We start from the raw sequence: 14,292 nt of genomic DNA, 5'->3' as shown, positions 1-14,292 counted from the left end.
AAATCAGACAAGTTAAAACAACCCATTCCTGGGGACTGTTCACATCCCATATGTTCTTTTAACAGTAAATAGTCTGTAGTTGTAAGATTTTGGAGCGCTACAGTTTGCACTTCTCCTAATTCTTGGTTGAGTTCCAACAGTATAGATCCAGTCAAATTTGTTGTTTTACTGTATGCGCAGGCCACCTTAGATATCTCCTCCTTCATTCCCATGGCAAGTCCAGGAACTGGTGGGATGAGTGCATCTACACCTGTAGCAGTGCGTGGATCTTTGTTGGGGTTTTTTGATGAGCATCTTCTGGCATTAGTCTTCCCAAGAGTGCTGATGTTGGAAGTTCTTTTTCATATCGTATCTTAGTTCATTTTCGGGGTAGCCCAATTAGGCTTTGATCCTCTGTATAAACACAAACAGACCCTTTGCCTACACTTTTATATGCCCTTTATATCATTGTGTAGAACTCATTGGAGGTCACCACACAGGAATAGCTTTTTTTTTTTTTATCATTAATCTACACTTACATGACGAATATTTTGTTTACTAGGCTCTCCCCTATACCAGGTCCCCCCTATATACCCCTTTACAGTCACTGTCCATCAGCAAAGCAAAATGTTGTAGAATCACTATTTGTCTTCTTTGTGTTGTACAGCCCTCCCTTTTCTCCCACTCCCCCATGCATGCTAATACAAATCATCCTAACTTACAAATAAATTTCACACATAGTATAGCTCCAGGAGTCCCTGCCTTGGGCAAGTTCTTAGTGAGACCAGCGAAACAGAAGTAAGCCAAGGGCAAGGTCAGTTTGGAGAATGGCGCTTTTTGCTTGCAGCTCACTTGGGTCCCAGCCAGCCCTCAGAGTTTGTCCCCTGCAACTGCGGCATGTGCTGCCTTACTCCACGGGTGAGTTCCCTGGTGACTGGCAAGCACCAGACTAATTAATTACATACCAGTAATAAAGTGAAGGAGAGAATGACTGTTTTCTCTCCACCCCTTGCCCCAGGTTGGAGGCTCTCCCATGGTAAACATCCATTGGTATGTAAATGGACTGAGGCCAGGTGGAAGATTCTGGAAATTCTGGGTGAAAACTTCCATCCCACACATAGGGAGTAATTAATGTGGAAAAACCTGGAGCTTCCCTCTTCTTAGAAATAGCTGTCCTTTGTTTTTCAAATTTTTACTATGAAAAGCAGATGATACAGACTGATAGATTGTGATATGCATATAATAGAGTTAACAAGTTAATAGTATATCAACTTCTTATTGATAGATAGATGAAACTCAGAATATATTTTTCTTCCAGAAGAAAAGTTACAAATGGTGGTTAGGTGTTTTAGAAATACTGTTTTTAACAATATGCTCCAAATATAACCTAAATTAACTATACTTATGTGGGTTGGCCTAGAATTTTGGTAAATCTGTCTATTCATGGATGGATATACAAGGTGAATTAAAATATTTAGTGATATTTTTTAAAGTGATGATATATTCCAGATAACATATTAGAAACCACTGACCTTTTGGGACACAATCAAGTGGAAGGTAGAGAATGCCTGAAGTGGGCTCTTTGCCTGCCTTTCCATTCAGTGTCCTAAGGTACATTAGGAAATCCATGTCAGCTTGGTGAGAGTGATGACTTTGGTACTTTGGTGCTGCTGGCTCATTGTTTGGGGCTGACGTCCTGATGAGCAGTGCTTTGATTCTCATGAGATACATCATATGCCTCTTGGGACCTGCCTCACATCCCTTCAGCCCTGGTCCCCCTTCTAAAGCTGGGATTGACAGTCAGGCAGGCTGTGGCTCCCCTGTGCCCACGTCTCACCTTGGGCTTCTGATGAGCATCTTTTACTTCCTGCTGTGTTAGTTTACCAGCATGTCTTATTTCTCTTTCTGCCCCTGGCAATGTAGCCTGGATGTGGGGAGGAGTGAGCCCCACTCAGGGAACCCTTCAGTTGGTGGGGACAGGCGAGCAGCTCTGAGGGTTTTCCTAGAGTTCTGCAGGTGGTCCAGGTGGTGGCCATGGTGATGACCCAGCTCTGTGCACATGCCTGGCTTATACTCCTTCCATCTTGCACTTCACCTGGTGCTTCATTCTCACTCTTTGGGGTCATCTTCTATTTCCTCATAAGGTTTAATTTCATGTTTTGGTTTTGAGGGGAACTTGGCCTAAGATTTATGGTAAATTAGCTTTTATTCTCTGGAGGAAAGTGAAAAAAAAGGAAAGGAATTGGGACTAAGCTTAAGTGATAGCTATTTATGATGAGATAAAAATGATAAGGAAGAAGCTAAAACAATTTATTTCTCAAAGGTATTTTATTTACAAATTAGTCATCTTTCTGGTCACTAAATGAGGCCATTTAAGTAATTCTTTTAGTAGTTATGAGGTCATCTATTGACCTAATGATTAATTTTCCTCTTTCCTTCTCTGTTACTTCCCTTTAAATAAATACTTACTGGGGATTCTCTCTATGCCCTGTACTCAGCTAGGTCCTGGTGATATAATGAGTAAAGAATGTGGCATGATTCCTGCCTCTTTGGAGTTTTATTTCTGTGAAATTAATTAAATAATCACTCACATAAACACATGAACATATGAGAGAGTGAATGCACTGAAGGATAGGTATACCCTGATGAGAGAGCCCTCCAACGGGGAGTCTGACTTAGCCAGGGAGGCCTGTGCAGGCTCCTCCAGGAGCCGTTGAGCCACCATGGCAAGGGTAAAGTCAGGTGATGGGGCCGGGGGGCAGTCTGCTGACAGGGGGCACGTGCAGTGCGCTCAAGGTTGCTTTGCTGAGGGAAGCTTGGCAGTTTTGAAGGAGTCATTGATAGCATCAAGTAGGGAATGTAGTGTGGGTTAAGGAGGTGTGCCAGATATGAGGGACTGTAACAAAATGTTTTGAATATTAAACCATGATGTGTGGGAGTGTATGTGTGTGTGTGATGGTGGCTTAAGGAAGGGCCTCACAAATAAACAACATGTTGTATTAGCAAAAGAGAAAGAAGGATCTGGGGAGAATATTATGTAATATATGCAGACTAACAATTATTTTAAGTTAGAAACATTTGAAAAATGTGAGAATTGTAGGAATTGATAATTTTATCATTAGCAAATTTCTATATAAACAGATTTGAAAGAAAAAGGAGTGACATATTTATTCATTTATTGCTCAATTTATATTTCCTAGCTTATGGTGGTACCTTAAAAACTGTATATGAGGCTTTTTAAGTTCTATATATCTAAGTAGCTTTACATTGTTATGAAATTTATTTTTATTAGTTATCTGCTAATTTTTAGGGGGGTAGAATTGTAGGTAGACTTTTCTCTTTTAAAAATATTTCAACTGAAATTGTATTTGAGATTGATTTTAATAGTATAACACAAAAAGAGTCTAGGCAGATGCTACTGAAGCATGGTACATAGCCACATTTGATTACTCAGGCCTAAGTCAGTTCTTGTACTTAGGTTTTAATAAAATCAAATAATTGCCTGTGTACTCACACAAGCTTGTATTGTGATTCTGGTAATTTCTCCCAAATTTGAAATTCAAGGAATTAGAGAGAGATTATTTTCTGCTTACAGCTGTATTTCCTTTGATATTTCTTAGCAATTTTACTTTAATAGAACAAAAATTCATATTTCAGACAGTGTGAAACAACCCTTTAAGATTTAGCATAATAGAAGGGATTAAAGATGGCCACGTGAGAGGTGAGACAGAGGCTTCCTCCTAAAACTGCATATAATATGAAAATATAATTAATATAACTAATCCTGAAAGAGCAACAGGAAAGAGGACTGTGCCAGACTGCATACACCTGGAGAAAAGAGCAGACCTCATGGAAAAGGGTAACGTACCAAAGTTGTGGCCCAGTGGGACCCAAGACCTTCCTCGACCCCAGCTCACCGGCGGGAGGTAGAGAAACAGAGTGGAGAGGGAGAGGAGGCATGGGAATGCTGAATACCTAACTCTGGAGATATGCTCTGGGAGCACAAACCTACATTTCAGGGTGCTTTCATGATACTCTCGTGATTATGGGATTGGAAAACTAGGACAGGCAGAATTCCTGGAGAGACTGAGATTCCAGTCACTTGTGGAAAACAGAGATCCATATCCAGCTGCTCTGGGACAAAAGCTTATACCTGTGTGCTCGGCCTATTGGTTCAGGCAGTGGAGACAGGCATAGCAGCCAGGAAGCAGGAAACAGCTCTTTCCTCCCCCCAGGCACCAATACCACTCCCCTGCAACCCCGGACATTGCTTCAGGGGCTGAGCAGCTGCAGACAGTAGAGCTTTTGGATACTAGAAGGCACGATATATAAATATTAAATGCCAAAGGAACCTAGTTCAGAGTAAAATTGATGTAACTCCTGAGAAAGATGACGTGGACCTCATGACTCTTCCTGAAAGGGAGTTCAAAATAAAAATCATATACATGCTCATGGAGGTATGGAAAGATATTCAAGAACTCAGGAATGAATTCCGGTTGGAGATCCAATCATTGAAGAGCACAATGGAGGGTATAAAAAGCAGATTAGATATGGTGGGGGAGACAATAAATGAAATAGAAACTAGAGAAGAGGAATACAAAGAAGCTGAGGCACAGAGAGAAAAAAGGATCTTTAAGAATGAAAGAATATTGAGAGAACTGTGTGACAAACCAAACGGAACAATGTTCGCATTATAGGGATAGCCGAAGAAGAAGAAGAGAGAGAAAGGGATGGAAAGTGTCTTTGAGGAGGTAATTGCTGAAAACTTCCCCAATCTGGGGAAGGAGATAGTCTCTCAGGCCATGGAGATCCACAGATGTCCAAACACAAGGGACCCAGGAAAACAGCACCAAGACATATAGTAATTAAAATGGCAAAGATCAAGGATAAGAACAGATTACTAAAAGCAGCCAGAGAGAGAAATAAGATTACATACAAAGGAAAGCCCATCAGGCTAACATCAGACTTCTCAGTAGAAACCCTACAGGCCAGAAGGGAGTGGCATGATGTATTTAATGCAATGAAGCAGAAAGGCCTGGAACCAAGATTATTTATCTGACAAAATTATCATTTAAATTTGAAGGAGGGATTAAACAATTTCCAGGTAAGCAAAAGCTGAGAGAATTTACCTCCCATAAACCATCTCTACAGTCTATTTTGGAGGGACTTCTATAGATGGAAGTGTTCTTAAGGTTTAATAGCTGTCACTGGATGTAATAAAACTACAGTAAAGAAAGTAGAACAGATAATTAAGAAAATGCAAAATTAAATTAACTATCCCCAAAGTCAATCAAGGGATAGACAAAGAGTACAGAATATGAAACCTAATACATAAAGAATGGAGGAGGAAGAAAAAGGAGGAGAAAAAAAAAGAACCTTTAGATTGTGTTTGTAATAGCATATTAAGTGAGTTAAGTTAGACTCTTAGATAGCAAGGAAGTTAACCTTGAATCTTTGGTAACCATGAATCTAAAGCCTGCAATGGCAATAAGTACATACCTATTGATAACACCCTAAATGTAAATGGACTGAATGCACCAATCAAAAGACATAGAGTCACAGAATGGATTAAAAAACCAGACCCATCTATAAGCTGCCTACAAGAGACTCACATTAAACCCAAAGACATACACAGACTAAAAGTGAAGGTATGGAAAAAGATTATTTCATGCAACTAATGAGAGAAAAAAGCAGGAGTTGCAGTACTTGTATCAGACAAAATAGACTTCAAAACAAAGAAAGTCACAAGAGACAAAGAAGGACATTACATAATGATAAGGGGGTCAATCCAACAAGAAGATATAACCATTATAAATATTTATGCACCCAACACAGGAGCACATACATATGTGAAATAAATACTAACTGAATTAAAAGTGGAAATAGAATGCAATGCATTCATTCTAGGAGACTTTAACACTCCACTCACTCTGAAGGACAGGTCAATCAGACAGAAAATAAATAAGGACACAGAGGCACTGAACAACACATAAGATCAGAAGGACTTAACAGACATCTACAGAACTCTATACTCAAAAGCAGCAAAATACACATTCTTCTCAAGTGCACATGGAACATTTTCAAGAATAAATCATATACGAGTCAACGAAAAGGGCCTCAGTAAATTAAAAAAAGATTGAAATTGTACCAACCAGGTTCTCAGACCACAAAGGTACTAAACTAGACATAAATTATGCAAGGAAAATGAAAAATTACACAAACACATGGTGGGTTTACAACATGCTCCCAAATAACTAATGGATCAATGACCAAATACAAACAGATCAAGCAATATATGGAGACAAATGACAACAGTAATTCAACACCACAAAATCTGTGGGATGCAGCCAAGGCCATGCTAAGAAGAAAGTATATTGCAATACAGGCCTACCTCAGGAATGAGGAACAATCCCATATAAGCAGTCTAAACTCACAATTAATGAAACTAGGAAAAGAACAACAAATGAGGCCCAAAGTCAGTAGAAGGAGGGACATAATAAAGATTAGAGCAGAAATAAATAAAATCGAAAAGAATAAAACAATAGAATCAATGAAAGCAAGAGCTGGTTCTTTGAGAAAATAAACAAAATAGATAAACCCATAGCCAGACTTATCAAGAAAAAAGAGAGTCTATACACATAAACAGAATCAGAAATGAGAAAGGAAATCATTATGGACACCACAGCAATACAAAGAATTATTAGAGAATACTATGAAAAATTATATGCTAAGAAACTGGATAACCTAGAAGAAATGGACAACTTTCTAGAAAAATACAACCTTCCAAGGCTGACCAAAGAAGAAACAGAAAATCTGAACAGATCAATTACTAGCAATGAACTTGAACTGGTAATTAAAAAACTACCTAAGAACAAAGCCCCTGGACCAGATGGCTTCACCACTGAATTTTATCAAACATTTAGTGAAGACCTAATACCCATCCTCCTTAAAGTTTTCCAAAGAGTAGGAGAAGAGGGAATACCCCCAAACTCATTCTATGAGGCCAGCTTCACTCTAATACCAAAAACCAGGCAAAGACACCACTAAAAAAGAAAATTACAGACCAATATCACCAATGAACTTAGATGCAAAATTACTCAACAAAATATTAGCGAACTGAATTCAAAAATACATCAAAAGGATCATCCATCATGATCCAGTAGGATTTATTCCAGGAATGCAAGGATGGTACAACTTTCGAAAATCCATCAACATCATGCACCACATTAAGAAAAAGAAAGACAAAAACCACATGATAATCTCTATAGGGGCTGAAAAAGTATTTGACAAAATTCAATATCCATTCATGATAAAAACTCTCAACAAAATGAATATAGAGGGCAAGTACCTCAACATAATAAAGGCCATATATGACAAACCCACAGCCAACATCATACTTAACAGCGAGAGGCTGAAAGGTTTTCCTTTAAGATCGGGAACAAAACAAGGATGCCCACTTTCCCCACTTGTATTCAACATAGTACTGGAGGTCCTAGCCATGGCAATCTGACAACACAAATAAATAAAAGGCATCCAGATTCACAAGAAAGAAGTTAAACTGCCCCTGTGCGCAGATGACATGATATTGTACATAAAAACCCTAAAGAATCCACTCTAAAACTACTAGATCTAATATCTGAATTCAGCAAAGTTGCAGGATACAAAATTAATACACAGAAATCTGTGGCATTCCTATACACTAACAATGAACTAGCAGAGATAGAAATCAGGAAAATAATACCATTCACAGTTGCATCAAAAAGAATAAAATACCTAGGAATAAACCTAACCAAGGAAGTGAAAGACCTATACTCTGAAAACTGCAAGACACTTATGAGAGAAATTAAAGAAGATACCAATAAATGGAAACTCCTCCTGTACTCATGCATAGGAAGAATTAATATTGTCAAAATGGCCATCCTGCCTAAAGCAATCTATAGATTCAATGCAATTCCTATCAAAATACCAACAGCATTCTTCAGCGAACTAGAGAAAATCATTCTAAAATCCATATGGAACCACAAAAGACCTGGAATAGTCAAAGCAATTCTGTGAAGGAAGAATAAAGCTGGGGGAATTATGCTCCCCAACTTCAAGCTCTACTACAAAGCTGCAGTAATCAAGACAATTTGGTAGTGGCACAAGAACAGACCCATAGAGCAATGGAACAGACTAGAGATCCCTGATATAAACCCAACCATATGTGGTCGATTAATATATGATAAAGGAGCCATGGACATACAATGGGGAAATGACAGCTTCTTCAACAGCTGGTGCTGGCAAAACTGGGCAGCTACATGCAAGAGAATGAAACAGGATTATTGTTTAACCCCATACACAAAAGTAAACTCGAAATGGATTAAAGACTTGAATGTAAGTCATGAAACCATAAAACTCTTAGAAGACAACATAGGCAAACATCTCCTGAGTATAAGCATGAGCAACTTCTTCCTGAATGCATCTCCTCGAGCAAGGAAAACAAAAGCAAAAATGAACTCATGGGACTACATCAAACTAAAAAGTTTCTGTATGGCAAAGGACACCATTAACAGAACAAAAATGCATCCTATGGTATGGGAGAATATATTTGTAAATGACATATCTGACAAGGGGTTAACATCCAAAATATCTAAAGAACTGACACACCTCAACACCCAAAAGCAAATAACCCAGTTAACAAATGGGCAGAGGGTATGAAGAGACAGTTCTCCAAAGAAAAAATTCAGATGGCCAACAGACACATGAAAAGATGCTCTGCATCATTAATCATCAGAGAAATGCAAATTAAAACCACAATGAGATATCACCTCACACCAGTAAGGATGGCCAGCATCGAAAAGACTAAGAACAAGAAGTGCTGGTGAGGATGCGGAGAAAGGGGAACCCTCCTACACTGCTGATGGAAATATAGGCTAGTTCAACCATTGTGGATAGCAATATGGAGTTTCCTCAGAAAACTGAAAATAGAATTACCGTTTGACATGGGAATCCCACTCATTGGAATTTACCCAAAGAATACAACTTCTCAGATTCAAAAAGACATATGCACTCCTACATTTATGGCAGCACTTTTTACAATAGCCAAGATATGGAACCAACCAAAGTGTCCATCAGTAGATGAATGAATAAAGAAGATGTGGTACATATACACAGTGCGATGCTATTCAGCCATAAGAAACAAATCCTACCATTTACAACAACATGGATGGAGCTGGAGGACAATTATGCTCAGTGAAATAAGCCAGGTGGAGAAAGACAAATGCCAAATGATTTCCCTTATTTTTGGAGTATAACAATGAAGCAAAACTGAAGGAACAAAATGGCAGCAGACTCAGAGACTCCAAGAATAAACTAGTGGTAACCAAAGGGGAGGGGTGTGGGATGGTGGGTGGGGAGGGAGGGAGAAGGGGTTTGAGGGGTATTGTGTTTAGTACACATGGTATGGGGGATCACGGGAAGAACAGTGTAGCACAGAGAAGGCACATAGTGGATCTGTGGCATCTTACTACAGTGATGGACAGTGACTGCAATGGGGTATGGGTGGGGAGTTGTTAATATGGGTAAATGTAGTAACCACATTGTTTTTTCATGTGGGACCTTCATAGGGGTGTGTATCAGTCAAACCTTAATAAAAAATTAATGAAAAATATTTAGCATAATATATACAATAGCTCTTGCTAGCTATCCTCCCTTTTTAGTGAGATAACTTGGTTTATTTATTTATTTTTATTTTAACTTTTTAAAAATTTTGATGTCATTAATATACAATCACATGAGCAACATTGTGGATACTAGATTCCCCCCATAATCAAGTCCCCACCACATGTCCCATTACAGTCACTGTCCATCACCATAGTAAGATGCTATAGAGTCACTACTTGTCTTCTCTGTGCTATACTGCCTTCCACATGCCATCCCCCCTCCCGCCACCACACTATGTGTCCTAATCATAATGCCCCCTTTTCCCCCTTCTTCCTCCCTTCCTACCCACCCTCCCCAGTCCCTTGCCCTTTGGCAACTATTAGTCCATTCTTGGGTTCTGTGAGTCTGCTGCTTTGTTTCTTCAGTTTTTGCTTTGTTCTTATGCTCCACAGATGAGTGAAATCATTTGATACTTGTCTTTCTCCACCTGGCTTATTTCACTGAGCATAATATGCTCTAGCTCCATCCATGTTGTTGCACATGGTAGGATTTGTTTGTTTTCTTCTTATGGCTGAATAATATTCCCTTGTGTATATGTATCACATCTTCTTTATCCATTCATCTACTGATGGACACTTAGGTTACTTCCATTTCTTGGCTATTGTAAATAGTGCAGCGACAAACATAGGGGTGCATATGTCTTTTTGAAACTAGGATCCTGCATTCTTAGGGTAAATTCCTAGGAATGGAATTCCTGGGTCAAATGGTATTTCTATTTTAAGTTTTTTGAGGAACCTCCATACTGCTTTCCACAATGGTTGAACTATTTTTCATTCCCACCAGCAGTGTAGGAGGGTTCCCCTTCCTCCTCATCCTCACCAGCATTTATTGTTTCTTGTCTTTTCTATGTTGGCCATCCTAACTGCTGTCAGGTGGTATCTCATTGTGGTTTCAATTTGCATGTCCCTGATAATAGCAATGTGGAGCATCTTTTCATGTGCCTGTTGACTATCTGAATTTCTTCTTTGGAGAAGTGTCTGTTCATATCCTCTGCCCATTTTCTCCTAGGGTTATTTCCTTTTTGGGTGTTGAGGTGTGTGAGTTCTTCATGTATTTTGGATGGTAACCCCTTGTTGGATATGTCCTTTACAAATATATTCTCCCATGCTGCAGGATGCCATTTTGTTCTGCTGATTGTGTCCTTTGCTGTACAGAAGCCTTTTAGCATGATGTAGTCCCATTTGTTCATTTTTTATTTTGTTTCCCTTGCCTAAGGAGATGCGTTCAGGAAAAAGTTGCTCATGTTTATATTCAGGAGATTTTTGCCTATGTTTTCTTCTAAGAGTTTTTTGGTTTCATGACTTACATTCAGGTCTTTGATGCATTTTGATTTTACTTTTGTTTATTGGGTAACTTGTTTTATTTTTATAGATTACTTTTATACTTAATCATTTATGAAATCCCTTAGTCCTGTATGTTTTATTTTAAAGGTTTTTGACAAATAAATGGATAAACAAGTGATTACCACGTAAAAGAAAGGTTTATGCCATAACAGTGATGGCTTTAGAAAGAAGTATGGGTATTAATTTGGCAGGTAATTAAGGTACTGAATAACAAGTATGAAAAATAGTCTGAGACTTTGTGATTTGTTCCTTATGACATCCATGGTAGAGGATAACCTCCCTTAGACTCAGAAAAACCAACAGAGAGAAAAATCCCCTCCCTATTTTTGTAGACCAAAAGTAAGAAAACAAGTCTTAAAAGCACTTATAATGGGCACTGTTCTCATGGGCTTTTGTTTGTTATGAGGTTGAACCATGAGTTGTCAACTTGTAGCAATCACTAAAAATGATGCAAAAGATGTTAATATTTTCCATCACACATTATTTAGTAACTCATAAAGCCCCAAAATATGTACTTGGGGACATGTCAAAGGGTCTTAGTATTTGAATTTTAATGACAATAGTCTGTTTTTCTTTAAAGAGTAAAAGGAAGTATTTAAAAATGTTAATAATGGTCATAGGTCTATGTTTTTTTTTTAATCCTGCTTTTCTTTATTTTCCAAGTGCTTTTTAATAAGTATGATCTGTTTCCACAATAAAAGTGTAAATAAATACTTCATGAATGAAAATACGAATGTCTGAAACAAAACTTCAATGTAAGTTCTTTTAAATCTGAATAGTTCTCTTCTGTGTTTGCTATTTTTAAATACTTTTCTGCATGTATATATGTACACACATATGTACATATATCTTTTATGTAAAATCATATATAGAGAAAAAAATGATGTGAGAGTAATCCTGTGTTTCATGCTAAGTTACAGTCTAGTGCAAAAATTTCTTTGAATAATTTTCTTCTTAGCAGTGTGAAGAGACAACATGTGTCTGACTGTTTCTTACTGTGATCCAAGAATTAATGTTTGTTTTAAGAAAGTTTTGAATGTCCTCACTTATATGTTCTAATAAATTATTAGGAGAATAATTTACTATTGCCAAGTTTTACTTTTATGTGATTTCATAAAGAGGAAAGAGTAATCTACATTTTTCCCTCCCATTTTTAAAGAATAGTGATAATAGTTATGTAGATTACAGACCGTGAACTTACCAGGTGTTTACTAGGGCGTGTCTGTGCTTTTAAGATGGAATACTTTTTTGTTCTTGTGAAGCAGACTCAGTTTCACAGTCAGAAGAATGGAAGCTGGTGATATTGGAAAAGCTCAGACTCTAAGCCATACTGAGCTGTCTTAAAGTTTCCATTCAGTAGTGAGGTTCCACTGGTCAAATTGTTTAACATGTTTGAATGTTGGTTTCCTTATCTGCAGAATATGCATATTGGTACCTTTCTACTGGGGTTGTTGTGAGGATTAAAGGTAGTGAGTAAATTCCCTAATAAATAGTAGGTATTTAATGTGAGTAGTTCATACCATTATTAAACTAATCTTATATATTATTTAAACTCTCAGGTATAGTTTTTAAATATAATATATATGCTATACATTTTAAGTTATGGGTTGTTTTGGTATTTTTTAAGTGTGAATGATATTTGATGTTTTTGTTGCATGAGAAACTGAGAAAGTTGCCAACAGCCACCACCACTTCCAAATAAATAGTGGTCTCCCTTTATCCACAGGAGTTATGTTGCAAGACCCCCAGTGGATGCCTAAAATGTGGTACATATGTACCTATGATAAAGTTTAACTTATAAATTAGGTACAGTAAGGGATGAACAATAAAAACTGCTAATAAAAAGAATAATTAAAACATACTGTAGTAAGAGTCATGTTATTGTGGTCTTACTCTCTCAAAATATTTTATTGTAGTATACTCATCCTTCCTGTGCTGATATGAGAGGATAAAATACCTATGTGATGAGATGAAGTGAGCTGAATGACATAGGCATTGTGAAATAATGTTAAGATACAACTGATCTTATGATTTGTCAGAATAGGGATCATTTACTTCTGGCTGTGGCTGACTGTGGCTAATGGAAACCATGGAAAGCAAAACAATGGATAAGGGGAGACTACTGTCAATGAATGAAGAAGGAAAGAATAGTATTAATAGTAATAATAATAAAAAATTGGCATCACTTTAAAGTGCTTTTATTTTTCCTTTTTCTCTTTATGTAAAAAATTTTCAATAATGAGAGCATATCCTTTGATAATAGTAATATGAAGGAAACTTCATTTGGAAACTAAGTTAATTGCTTAATTATTAGCTTGTGAATAATGTACAACATAAACATTCAACTTGATATTCAAGGGTATTTTTAAACCTTAATAAGATGATAACCATAATACAAAATTAAAGAACAAATGTGGACTTGATTTCAAGTTTTTTGTAGCTGTAAAGCTATGAGGTAAACATGTTATAAGAAATTTGAACAGTATAGAAGAATTAAGAGTGAAAAGTGTGCTTGCTTTTGCAGCAAATATCATAAAATTGGAATGGCCCCTGTACAAGGATGATGTGCATAGTTGTGAAGCATTCTAAATTTTTTTGTTTCTGTATACTAATAATGAACTAGCAGAAAGAGAAATTAAGAAAAAAAATCCCCTTTATAGTTGCATTAAGAAGAATAAAATATATAATAGGAATAAGGTTGACTAAGGAGCTGAAAGACCTAAAACTGAAAGCTTTAAGACATTGATAAAAGAAATTGAGGTGACACAAATAAATAGAAAGATGTACCATGCTCATGGGTGAGCAGAATTTATATTGCAATGTCCATACCCTCCAAAGCAGTCTGCAGATTCAGTGTAGTCCCTATCAAATGGCGTTATCAGAGACATTTCCCCCTTGTTCTTCTTTGACTTTGGGTTTGGCTGATGAGAGACAGCAGCAGGAGTTTGGGGTGTGAAGAAGAAGGAGCTAAGGGGGTTTCTTCCTCTGGCTCCCTTTCTGACCCTTAGCAAGTGTGGCAGTAATTGCATATTTCTATGCACAGAAATTGTATATCATAAGTTTCCTGTTCCAACTGCATTTCCGTAACTGTTCCTTCCCTTGCCTCATCAGGCCTGGGAATTAGTGGTGGTTGCAGTAGTGAAGGGGGAGTTAACACCATCCTTCCTTTAACTGTCATAACATCTCTGTACTTAGTACCTTTGTATATACACCCCATTAGGAGTGGGAGCACATTAACTCTGTAGTTTAGTTTGCGGTAATTATCGTT

The 14,292-nt window shown here is 37.5% G+C and overlaps 1 protein-coding gene and 1 pseudogene across 4 annotated transcripts in view; both read left to right on the top strand.

Annotated features, from left to right (window-relative positions):
- MARCHF1 (membrane associated ring-CH-type finger 1) overlaps positions 1 to 14,292 on the top strand; it is a 960,605-nt gene that overhangs the window by 4,726 nt on the left and 941,587 nt on the right. The gene's annotated exons all lie outside the window — the stretch shown is intronic.
- LOC118915906 (U6 spliceosomal RNA) lies at positions 13,537 to 13,619 on the top strand (annotated as a pseudogene).

This window comes from Manis pentadactyla, chromosome 1, assembly GCF_030020395.1.
Source record: "Manis pentadactyla isolate mManPen7 chromosome 1, mManPen7.hap1, whole genome shotgun sequence".
Taxonomy (NCBI): Eukaryota; Metazoa; Chordata; class Mammalia; order Pholidota; family Manidae; genus Manis; species Manis pentadactyla.
This window is presented reverse-complemented; position numbering and strand designations above follow the sequence as displayed.